Here is a 12,905-nt window from a genome sequence, read left to right on the forward strand (position 1 = left end):
CCACCAGGGATTTTCTTCAAACCACTTGCAATCAAAATTAGACCTTTCGAGCAGTGCTCCCAGACCCCTCAATCCACCACCGAAGATCTAGAACACCCCCAAGCAGCCCGCCAAAAACATGCAATACTACTAGGCCTAAGTTTCAATCGTGCCAAAACGCTCTCTGCAATTAGGCCCAAACCCCCCTTTTCCACCATGGATTTTCTTCAAACCACTTGCAATCAAAATTAGACCTTCCCAGCAGTGCTCCCAGACCCCTCAACCCAACCTCAAAAATCTAGATTCCCCCCAAACAGCCCTCCAAAAACATGCAGTACTGCTTAAAAAAAACGTTTCCACCATGGATTTTCTTCAAACCACTTGCAATCAAAATTAGACCTTCCCACCAGTGCTCCCAGACCACTCAACCCACCCCCAAAGATCTAGAACCCCCCCAAGCAGCCACCCAAAAACATGCAATACTGCTAGGCCTAAGATTCTATCTTGCCAAAACGTTCTCTGCAACTAGGCCCAAACCCCCCTTTTCTGCCATGGATTTTCTTCAAACCACTTGCATTCAAAATTAGACCATCCCAGAGTGCTCCCAGACCCCTCAACCCACCCCGAAAAATCTAGAACATCCCCAAACAGCCCCCCAAAAACATGCAATACTGCTAAAAACAAAATCTTTTCCACCAGGGATTTTCTTCAAACCACTTGCAATCAAAATTAGACCTTCCGAGCAGTGCTCCCAGACCCCTCAACCCACCCCCAAAGATCTAGAACACCCCCAAGCAGCCCGCCAAAAACATGCAATACTACTAGGCCTAAGTTTCAATTGTGCCAAAACGCTCTCTGCAATTAGGCCCAAACCCCCCGTTTCCACCATGGATTTTCTTCAAACCACTTGCAATCAAAATTATACCTTCCCAGCAGTGCTCCCAGACCCCTCAACCCAACCTCAAAAATCTAGATTCCCCCCAAACAGCCCCCCAAAAACATGCAATACTGCTTAAAAAAAACGTTTCCACCAGGGATTTTCTTCAAACCACTTGCAATTAAAATTAGAACTTCCAAGCAGTGCTCACAGACCCCTCAACCCACCACCAAAGATCTAGAACACCCCCAAGCAGCCCCCTAAAAACATGCAATACTACCAGGCCTAAGTTTCAATCGTGCCAAAATGCTCTCTGCAACTAGGCCCAAACCCCCTTTTCCACCATGGATTTTCTTCAAACCACTTGCAATCAAAATTAGACCTTCCCACCAGTGCTCCCAGACCCATCAACCCACCCCCAAAGATCTAGAACCCCCCTAGCAGCCACCCAAAGACATGCAATACTGCTAGGCCTAAAATTCGATCTTGCCAAAATGTTCTCTGCAATTAGGCCCAAACCCCCCTTTTCTACCATGGATTTTCTTCAAACCACTTGCAATCAAAATGATTCCTTCCCACCAGTGCTCCCAGACCCCTCAACCCACCCCCAAAGATCTAGAACCCCCCTAGCAGCCACCCAAAGACATGCAATACTGCTAGGCCTAAAATTCAATCTTGCCAAAATGTTCTCTGCAACTAGGCCCAAACCCCCCTTTTCTACCATGGATTTTCTTCAAACCACTTACATTCAAAATTAGACCATCCCAGCAGTGCTCCCAGACCCCTCAACCCACCCCAAAAAATCTAGAACATCCCCAAACAGCCCCCCAAAAACATAAAATACTGCTAAAAACAAAATCGTTTCCACCAGTGATTTTCTTCAAACCACTTGCAATCAAAATTAGACCTTCCGAGCAGTGCTCCCAGACCCCTCAACCCACCCCCAAAAATCTAGAACACCCCCAAGCAGCCCGCCAAAAACATGCAATACTACCAGGCATAAGTTTCAATCGTGCCAAAACGCTCTCTGCAACTAGGCCCAAACCCCCCTTTTCCACCATGGATTTTCTTCAAACCACTTGCAATCAAAATTAGACCTTCCCAGCAGTGCTCCCAGACCCCTCAACCCACCCTAAAAATCTAGAACACCCCCAAACAGCCCCCTAAAAACATGCAATACTGCTTAAAAAAAGCGTTTACACCAGTGATTTTCATCAAACCACTTGCAATCAAAATTAGACCTTTCCAGCAGTGCTAACAGACCCCTCAACCCACCCCCAAAGATCTAGAACACCCCCAAGCAGCCCCCTAAAAACATGCAATACTGCTTAAAAAAAACGTTTACACCAGTGATTTTCATCAAACCACTTCCAATCAAAATTAGACCTTCCCAGCAGTGCTCACAGACCCCTCAACCCACCCCCAAAGATCTAGAACACCCCCAAGCAACCCCCTAAAAACATGCAATAATGCTTAAAAAAACATTTACACCAGTGATTTTCATCAAACCACTTGCAATCAAAATTAGACCTTCCCAGCAGTGCTCACAGACCCCTCAACCCACCCCCAAAGATCTAGAACACCCCCAAGCAGCCCCCCAAAAACATGCAATACTACCAGGCCTAAGTTTCAATCGTGCCAAAATTATCTCTGCAACTAGGCCCAAACCCCCCTTTTCCACCATGGATTTTCTTCAAACCACTTGCAATCAAAATTAGACCTTCCCACCAGTGCTCCCAGACCCATCAACCCATCCCCAAAGATCTAAAACCCCCCTAGCAGCCACCCAAAGACATGCAATACTGCTAGGCCTAAAATTCGATCTTGCCAAAATGTTCTCTGCAACTAGGCCCAAACCCCCCTTTTCTACCATGGATTTTCTTCAAACCACTTGCAATCAAAATGAGACCTTCCCACCAGTGCTCCCAGACCCCTCAACCCACCCCCAAAGATCTAGAACCCCCTAGCAGCCACCCAAAGACATGCAATACTGCTAGGCCTAAAATTCAATCTTGCCAAAATGTTCTCTGCAACTAGGCCCAAACCCCCTTTTCTACCATGGATTTTCTTCAAACCAATTACATTCAAAATTAGACCATCCCAGCAGTGCTCCCAGACCCCTCAACCCACCCCAAAAAATCTAGAACATCCCCAAACAGCCCCCCAAAAACATAAAATACTGCTAAAAACAAAATCGTTTCCACCAGGGATTTTCTTCAAACCACTTGCAATCAAAATTAGACCTTCCGAGCAGTGCTCCCAGACCCCTCAACCCACCCCCAAAAATCTAGAACACCCCCAAGCAGCCCGCCAAAAACATGCAATACTACCAGGCATAAGTTTCAATCGTGCCAAAACGCTCTCTGCAATTAGGCCCACACCCCCCTTTTCCACCATGGATTTTCTTCAAACCACTTGCAATCAAAATTAGACCTTCCCAGCAGTGCTCCCAGACCCCTCAACCCACCCTAAGAATCTAGAACACCCCCAAACAGCCCCCTAAAAACATGCAATACTGCTTAAAAAAAACGTTTACACCAGTGATTTTCATCAAACCACTTGCAATCAAAATTAGACCTTCCCAGCAGTGCTCACAGACCCCTCAACCCACCCCCAAAGATCTAGAACACCCCCATGCAGCCCCCTAAAAACATGCAATACAGCTTAGAAAAAACGTTTACACCAGTGATTTTCATCAAACCACTTGCAATCAAAATTAGACCTTCCCAGCAGTGCTCACAGACCCCTCAACCCACCCCCAAAGATCTAGAACACCCCCAAGCAGCCCCCTAAAAACATGCAATAATGCTTAAAAAAACGTTTACACCAGTGATTTTCATCAAACCACTTGCAATCAAAATTAGACCTTCCCAGCAGTGCTCACAGACCCCTCAACCCACCCCCAAAGATCTAGAACACCCCCAAGCAGCCCCCCAAAAACATGCAATACTACCAGGCCTAAGTTTCAATCGTGCCAAAATTATCTCTGCAACTAGGCCCAAACCCCCCTTTTCCACCATGGATTTTCTTCAAACCACTTGCAATCAAAATTAGACCTTCCCACCAGTGCTCCCAGACCCCTCAAACCACCCCCAAAGATCTAGAACCCCCTCAAGCAGCCAACCAAAGACATGCAATACTGCTAGGCCTAAGATTCAATCTTGCCAAAACGTTCTCTGCAACTAGGCCCAAACCCCCCTTTTCTATCATGGATTTTCTTCAAACCATTTGCATTCAGAATTAGACCATCCCAGCAGTGCTCCCAGACCCCTCAACCCACCCCGAAAAATCGAGAACACCCCCAAACATCCCCCCAAAAACATGCAATACTGCTAAAAACAAAAACTTTTCCACCAGGGATTTTCTTCAAACCACTTGCAATCAAAATTAGACCTTCCGAACAGTGCTCCCAGACCCCTCAACCCACCCCCAAGGATCTAGAACACCCCCAAGCCGCCCGCCAAAAACATGCAATACTAGCAGGCCTAAATTTCAATCGTGCCAAAACGCTCTCTGCAACTAGACCCAAACCCCCTTTTTCCACCATGGATTTTCTTCAAACCACTTGCAATCAAAATTAGACCTTCCCAGCAGTGCTCCCAGACCCCTCAACCCACCCCCAAAAATCTAGAACACCCCCAAACAGACCCCCAAAAACATGCAATACTGCTTAAATAAAACCTTTCCACCAGGGATTTTCTTCAAACCACTTGCAATCAAAATTAGACCTTCCCAGCAGTGCTCACACACCCCTCAACCCACCCCGAAAAATCAAGAACACCCCAAACAGCCCCCCAAAAACATGCAATACTGCTAAAAACAAAAATGTTTCCGCCAGGGATTTTCTTCATACCACTTGCAATCAAAATTAGACCTTCCGAGCAGTGCTCCCAGACCCCTCAACCCACACCCAAAGATCTAGAACACCCCCAAACAGCCCCCCAAAAACATGCAATACTGCTGGGCCTAAGTTTCAATCTTGCCAAAACGCTCTCTGCAACTAGGCCCAAGCCCCCTTTTTCTACCATGGATTTTCTTCAAACCACTTGCATTCAAAATTAGACCTTCCCAGCAGTGCTCCCAGACCACTCAACCCACCCCCAAAAATCTAGAACACCCCCAAACAGCCCCCAAAAACATGCAATACTGCTAAAAACAAAAACTTTTCCACCAGGGATTTTCTTCAAACCACTTGCAATCAAAATTAGACCTTCCGAGCAGTGCTCCCAGACCCCTCAACCCACACCCAAAGATCTAGAACACCGCCAAGCAGCCCGCCAAAAACATAAAATACTACCAGGCCTGTTTCAATCGTGCCAAAACGCTCTCTGCAACTAGGCCCAAACCCCCCTTTTCCACCATGGATTTTCTTCAAACCACTTGCAATCAAAATTAGACCTTCCCAGCAGTGCTCCCAGACCCCTCAACCCAACCTCAAAAATCTAGATTCCCCCCAAACAGCCCCCCAAAAACATGCAATACTGCTTAAAAAAACGTTTCCACCATGGATTTTCTTCAAACCACTTGCAAATTAAATTAGAACTTCCAAGCAGTGCTCACAGACCCCTCAACCCACCACCAAAGATCTAGAACACCCCCAAGCAGCCCCCTAAAAACATGCAATACTACCAGGCCTAAGTTTCAATCGTGCCAAAATGCTCTCTGCAACTAGGCCCAAACCCCCCTTTTCCACCATGGATTTTCTTCAAGCCACTTGCAATCAAAATTATACCTTCCCACCAGTGCTCCCAGACCCATCAACCCACCCCCAAAGATCTAGAACCCCCCTAGCAGCCACCCAAAGACATGCAATACTGCTAGGCCTAAAATTCGATCTTGCCAAAATGTTCTCTGCAACTAGGCCCAAACCCCCCTTTTCTACCATGGATTTTCTTCAAACCACTTGCATTCAAAATTAGACCATCCCAGCAGTGCTCCCAGACCCCTCAACCCACCCCAAAAAATCTAGAACATCCCCAAACAGCCCCCCAAAAACATGCAATACTTCTAAAAACAAAATCTTTTCCACCAGGGATTTTCTTCAAACCACTTGCAATCAAAATTAGACCTTCCGAGCAGTGCTCCCAGACCCCTCAACCCACACCCAAAGATCTAGAACACCCCCAAGCAGCCCGCCAAAAACATAAAATACTACCAGGCCAAAATTTCAATCGAGCCAAAACGCTCTCTGCAACTAGACCCAAACATCCTTTTTCCACCATGGATTTTCTTCAAACCACTTGCAATCAAAATTAGACCTTCCCAGCAGTGCTCCCAGACCCCTCAACCCACCCCCAAAAATCTAGAACACACCCAAACAGACCCCCAAAAACATGCAATACTGCTTAAATAAAACGTTTCCGCCAGGGATTTTCTTCAAACCACTTGCAATCAAAATTAGACATTTCCAGCAGTGCTCACACACCCCTCAACCCACCCCGAAAAATCTAGAACACCCCCAAACAGCCCCCCAAAAACATGCAATACTGCTAAAAACAAAAACGTTTCCGCCATGGATTTTCTTCAAACCACTTGCAATCAAAATTAGACCTTCTGAGCAGTGCTCCCAGACCCCTCAACCCACACCCAAAGATCTAGAACACCCCCAAACAGCCCCCCAAAAAAATGCAATACTGCTGGGCCTAAGTTCCAATCTTGCCAAAACGCTCTCTGCAACTAGGCCCAAGCCCCCTTTTTCTACCATGGATTTTCTTCAAACCACTTGCATTCAAAATTAGACCTTCCCAGCAGTGCTCCCAGACCACTCAACCCACCCCCAAAAATCTAGAACACCCCCAAACAGCCCCCAAAAACATGCAATACTGCTAAAAACAAAAACTTTTCCACCAGGGATTTTCTTCAAACCACTTGCAATCAAAATTAGACCTTCCGAGCAGTGCTCCCAGACCCTTCAACCCACACCCAAAGATCTAGAACACCGCCAAGCAGCCCGCCAAAAACATAAAATACTACCAGGCCTGTTTCAATCGTGCCAAAACGCTCTCTGCAACTAGGCCCAAACCCCCCTTTTCCACAATGGATTTTCTTAAAACCACTTGCAATCAAAATTAGACCTTCCCAGCAGTGCTCCCAGACCCCTCAACCCAACCTCAAAAATCTAGATTTCCCCCGAACAGCCCCCCAAAAACATGCAATACTGCTTAAAAAAAACGTTTCCACCATGGGTTTTCTTCAAACCACTTGCAATCAAAATTAGAATTTCCCACCAGTGCTCCCAGACCACTCAACCCAACCCCAAATATCTAGAACCCCCCCAAAGCAGCCACCCAAAAACATGCAATACTGCTAGGCCTAAGATTCTATCTTGCCAAAACGTTCTCTGCAACTCGGCCCAAAGCCCCCTTTTCTGCCATGGAATTTCTTCAAACCACTTGCATTCAAAATTAGACCATCCCAGCAGTGCTCCCAGACCCCTCAACCCACCCCGAAAAATCTAGAACATCCCCAAACAGCCCCCCAAAAACATGCAATACTGCTAAAAACAAAATCTTTTCCACCAGTGATTTTCTTCAAACCACTTGCAATCAAAATTAGACCTTCCGAGCAGTGCTCCCAGACCCCTCAACCCACCACCGAAGATCTAGAACACCCCCAAGCAGCCCGCCAAAAACATGCAATACTACTAGGCCTAAGTTTCAATCGTGCCAAAACGCTCTCTGCAATTAGGCCCAAACCCCCCTTTTCCACCATGGATTTTCTTCAAACCACTTGCAATCAAAATTAGACCTTCCCAGCAGTGCTCCCAGACCCCTCAACCCAACCTCAAAAATCTAGATTCCCCCCAAACAGCCCCCCAAAAACATGCAATACTGCTTAAAAAAAACGTTTCCACCAGGGATTTTCTTCAAACCACTTGCAATTAAAATTAGAACTTCCAAGCAGTGCTCACAGACCCCTCAACACACCACCAAAGATCTAGAACCCCCCTAGCAGCCACCCAAAGACATGCAATACTGCTAGGCCTAAAATTCAATCTTGCCAAAATGTTCTCTGCAACTAGGCCCAAACCCCCCTTTTCTACCATGGATTTTCTTCAAACCACTTGCAATCAAAATTAGACCTTCCCACCAGTGCTCCCAGACCCCTCAACCCACCACAAAGATCTAGAACCCCCCCTAGCAGCCACCCAAAGACATGCAATACTGCTAGGCCTAAAATTCAATCTTGCCAAAATGTTCTCTGCAACTAGGCCCAAACCCCCCTTTTCTACCATGGATTTTCTTCAAACCACTTACATTCAAAATTAGACCATCCCAGCAGTGCTCCCAGACCCCTCAACCCACCCCAAAAAATCTAGAACATCCCCAAACAGCCCCCCAAAAACATAAAATACTGCTAAAAACAAAATCGTTTCCACCAGTGATTTTCTTCAAACCACTTGCAATCAAAATTAGACATTCTGAGCAGTGCTCCCAGACCCCTCAACCCACCCCCAAAAATCTAGAACACCCCCAAGCAGCCCGCCAAAAACATGCAATACTACCAGGCATAAGTTTCAATCGTGCCAAAACGCTCTCTGCAACCAGGCCCAAACCCCCCTTTTCCACCATGGATTTTCTTCAAACCACTTGCAATCAAAATTAGACCTTCCCAGCAGTGCTCCCAGACCCCTCAACCCACCCCCAAAAATCTAGAACACCCCCAAACAGACCCCCAAAAACATGCAATACTGCTTAAATAAAACCTTTCCGCCAGGGATTTTCTTCAAACCACTTGCAATCAAAATTAGACCTTCCCAGCAGTGCTCACACACCCCTCAACCCACCCCGAAAAATCAAGAACACCCCAAACAGCCCCCCAAAAACATGCAATACTGCTAAAAACAAAAATGTTTCCGCCAGGGATTTTCTTCATACCACTTGCAATCAAAATTAGACCTTCCGAGCAGTGCTCCCAGACCCCTCAACCCACACCCAAAGATCTAGAACACCCCCAAACAGCCCCCCAAAAACATGCAATACTGCTGGGCCTAAGTTTCAATCTTGCCAAAACGCTCTCTGCAACTAGGCCCAAGCCCCCTTTTTCTACCATGGATTTTCTTCAAACCACTTGCATTCAAAATTAGACCTTCCCAGCAGTGCTCCCAGACCACTCAACCCACCCCCAAAAATCTAGAACACCCCCAAACAGCCCCCAAAAACATGCAATACTGCTAAAAACAAAAACTTTTCCACCAGGGATTTTCTTCAAACCACTTGCAATCAAAATTAGACCTTCCGAGCAGTGCTCCCAGACCCCTCAACCCACACCCAAAGATCTAGAACACCGCCAAGCAGCCCGCCAAAAACATAAAATACTACCAGGCCTGTTTCAATCGTGCCAAAACGCTCTCTGCAACTAGGCCCAAACCCCCCTTTTCCACCATGGATTTTCTTCAAACCACTTGCAATCAAAATTAGACCTTCCCAGCAGTGCTCCCAGACCCCTCAACCCAACCTCAAAAATCTAGATTCCCCCCAAACAGCCCCCCAAAAACATGCAATACTGCTTAAAAAAACGTTTCCACCATGGATTTTCTTCAAACCACTTGCAAATTAAATTAGAACTTCCAAGCAGTGCTCACAGACCCCTCAACCCACCACCAAAGATCTAGAACACCCCCAAGCAGCCCCCTAAAAACATGCAATACTACCAGGCCTAAGTTTCAATCGTGCCAAAATGCTCTCTGCAACTAGGCCCAAACCCCCCTTTTCCACCATGGATTTTCTTCAAACCACTTGCAATCAAAATTATACCTTCCCACCAGTGCTCCCAGACCCATCAACCCACCCCCAAAGATCTAGAACCCCCCTAGCAGCCACCCAAAGACATGCAATACTGCTAGGCCTAAAATTCGATCTTGCCAAAATGTTCTCTGCAACTAGGCCCAAACCCCCCTTTTCTACCATGGATTTTCTTCAAACCACTTGCATTCAAAATTAGACCATCCCAGCAGTGCTCCCTGACCCCTCAACCCACCCCAAAAAATCTAGAACATCCCCAAACAGCCCCCCAAAAACATGCAATACTTCTAAAAACAAAATCTTTTCCACCAGGGATTTTCTTCAAACCACTTGCAATCAAAATTAGACCTTCCGAGCAGTGCTCCCAGACCCCTCAACCCACACCCAAAGATCTAGAACACCCCCAAGCAGCCCGCCAAAAACATAAAATACTACCAGGCCAAAATTTCAATCGTGCCAAAACGCTCTCTGCAACTAGACCCAAACATCCTTTTTCCACCATGGATTTTCTTCAAACCACTTGCAATCAAAATTAGACCTTCCCAGCAGTGCTCCCAGACCCCTCAACCCACCCCCAAAAATCTAGAACACACCCAAACAGACCCCCAAAAACATGCAATACTGCTTAAATAAAACGTTTCCGCCAGGGATTTTCTTCAAACCACTTGCAATCAAAATTAGACATTTCCAGCAGTGCTCACACACCCCTCAACCCACCCCGAAAATTCTAGAACACCCCCAAACAGCCCCCCAAAAACATGCAATACTGCTAAAAACAAAAACGTTTCCGCCATGGATTTTCTTCAAACCACTTGCAATCAAAATTAGACCTTCTGAGCAGTGCTCCCAGACCCCTCAACCCACACCCAAAGATCTAGAACACCCCCAAACAGCCCCCCAAAAAAATGCAATACTGCTGGGCCTAAGTTCCAATCTTGCCAAAACGCTCTCTGCAACTAGGCCCAAGCCCCCTTTTTCTACCATGGATTTTCTTCAAACCACTTGCATTCAAAATTAGACCTTCCCAGCAGTGCTCCCAGACCACTCAACCCACCCCCAAAAATCTAGAACACCCCCAAACAGCCCCCAAAAACATGCAATACTGCTAAAAACAAAAACTTTTCCACCAGGGATTTTCTTCAAACCACTTGCAATCAAAATTAGACCTTCCGAGCAGTGCTCCCAGACCCTTCAACCCACACCCAAAGATCTAGAACACCGCCAAGCAGCCCGCCAAAAACATAAAATACTACCAGGCCTGTTTCAATCGTGCCAAAACGCTCTCTGCAACTAGGCCCAAACCCCCCTTTTCCACAATGGATTTTCTTAAAACCACTTGCAATCAAAATTAGACCTTCCCAGCAGTGCTCCCAGACCCCTCAACCCAACCTCAAAAATCTAGATTTCCCCCGAACAGCCCCCCAAAAACATGCAATACTGCTTAAAAAAAACGTTTCCACCATGGGTTTTCTTCAAACCACTTGCAATCAAAATTAGAATTTCCCACCAGTGCTCCCAGACCACTCAACCCAACCCCAAAGATCTAGAACCCCCCCAAAGCAGCCACCCAAAAACATGCAATACTGCTAGGCCTAAGATTCTATCTTGCCAAAACGTTCTCTGCAACTCGGCCCAAAGCCCCCTTTTCTGCCATGGAATTTCTTCAAACCACTTGCATTCAAAATAAGACCATCCCAGCAGTGCTCCCAGACCCCTCAACCCACCCCGAAAAATCTAGAACATCCCCAAACAGCCCCCCAAAAACATGCAATACTGCTAAAAACAAAATCTTTTCCACCAGTGATTTTCTTCAAACCACTTGCAATCAAAATTAGACCTTCCGAGCAGTGCTCCCAGACCCCTCAACCCACCACCGAAGATCTAGAACACCCCCAAGCAGCCCGCCAAAAACATGCAATACTACTAGGCCTAAGTTTCAATCGTGCCAAAACGCTCTCTGCAATTAGGCCCAAACCCCCCTTTTCCACCATGGATTTTCTTCAAACCACTTGCAATCAAAATTAGACCTTCCCAGCAGTGCTCCCAGACCCCTCAACCCAACCTCAAAAATCTAGATTCCCCCCAAACAGCCCCCCAAAAACATGCAATACTGCTTAAAAAAAACGTTTCCACCAGGGATTTTCTTCAAACCACTTGCAATTAAAATTAGAACTTCCAAGCAGTGCTCACAGACCCCTCAACACACCACCAAAGATCTAGAACCCCCCTAGCAGCCACCCAAAGACATGCAATACTGCTAGGCCTAAAATTCAATCTTGCCAAAATGTTCTCTGCAACTAGGCCCAAACCCCCCTTTTCTACCATGGATTTTCTTCAAACCACTTGCAATCAAAATTAGACCTTCCCACCAGTGCTCCCAGACCCCTCAACCCACCACAAAGATCTAGAACCCCCCTAGCAGCCACCCAAAGACATGCAATACTGCTAGGCCTAAAATTCAATCTTGCCAAAATGTTCTCTGCAACTAGGCCCAGACCCCCCTTTTCTACCATGGATTTTCTTCAAACCACTTACATTCAAAATTAGACCATCCCAGCAGTGCTCCCAGACCCCTCAACCCACCCCAAAAAATCTAGAACATCCCCAAAAAGCCCCCCAAAAACATAAAATACTGCTAAAAACAAAATCGTTTCCACCAGTGATTTTCTTCAAACCACTTGCAATCAAAATTAGACATTCCGAGCAGTGCTCCCAGACCCCTCAACCCACCCCCAAAAATCTAGAACACCCCAAGCAGCCCGCCAAAAACATGCAATACTACCAGGCATAAGTTTCAATCGTGCCAAAACGCTCTCTGCAACCAGGCCCAAACCCCCCTTTTCCACCATGGATTTTCTTCAAACCACTTGCAATCAAAATTAGACCTTCCCAGCAGTGCTCCCAGACCCCTCAACCCACCCCCAAAAATCTAGAACACCCCCAAACAGACCCCCAAAAACATGCAATACTGCTTAAATAAAACCTTTCCGCCAGGGATTTTCTTCAAACCACTTGCAATCAAAATTAGACCTTCCCAGCAGTGCTCACACACCCCTCAACCCACCCCGAAAAATCAAGAACACCCCAAACAGCCCCCCAAAAACATGCAATACTGCTAAAAACAAAAATGTTTCCGCCAGGGATTTTCTTCATACCACTTGCAATCAAAATTAGACCTTCCGAGCAGTGCTCCCAGACCCCTCAACCCACACCCAAAGATCTAGAACACCCCCAAACAGCCCCCCAAAAACATGCAATACTGCTGGGCCTAAGTTTCAATCTTGCCAAAACGCTCTCTGCAACTA

Source organism: Lissotriton vulgaris, chromosome 2_2 (genome assembly GCF_964263255.1).
Source record: "Lissotriton vulgaris chromosome 2_2, aLisVul1.2, whole genome shotgun sequence".
Lineage (NCBI taxonomy): Eukaryota > Metazoa > Chordata > Amphibia > Caudata > Salamandridae > Lissotriton > Lissotriton vulgaris.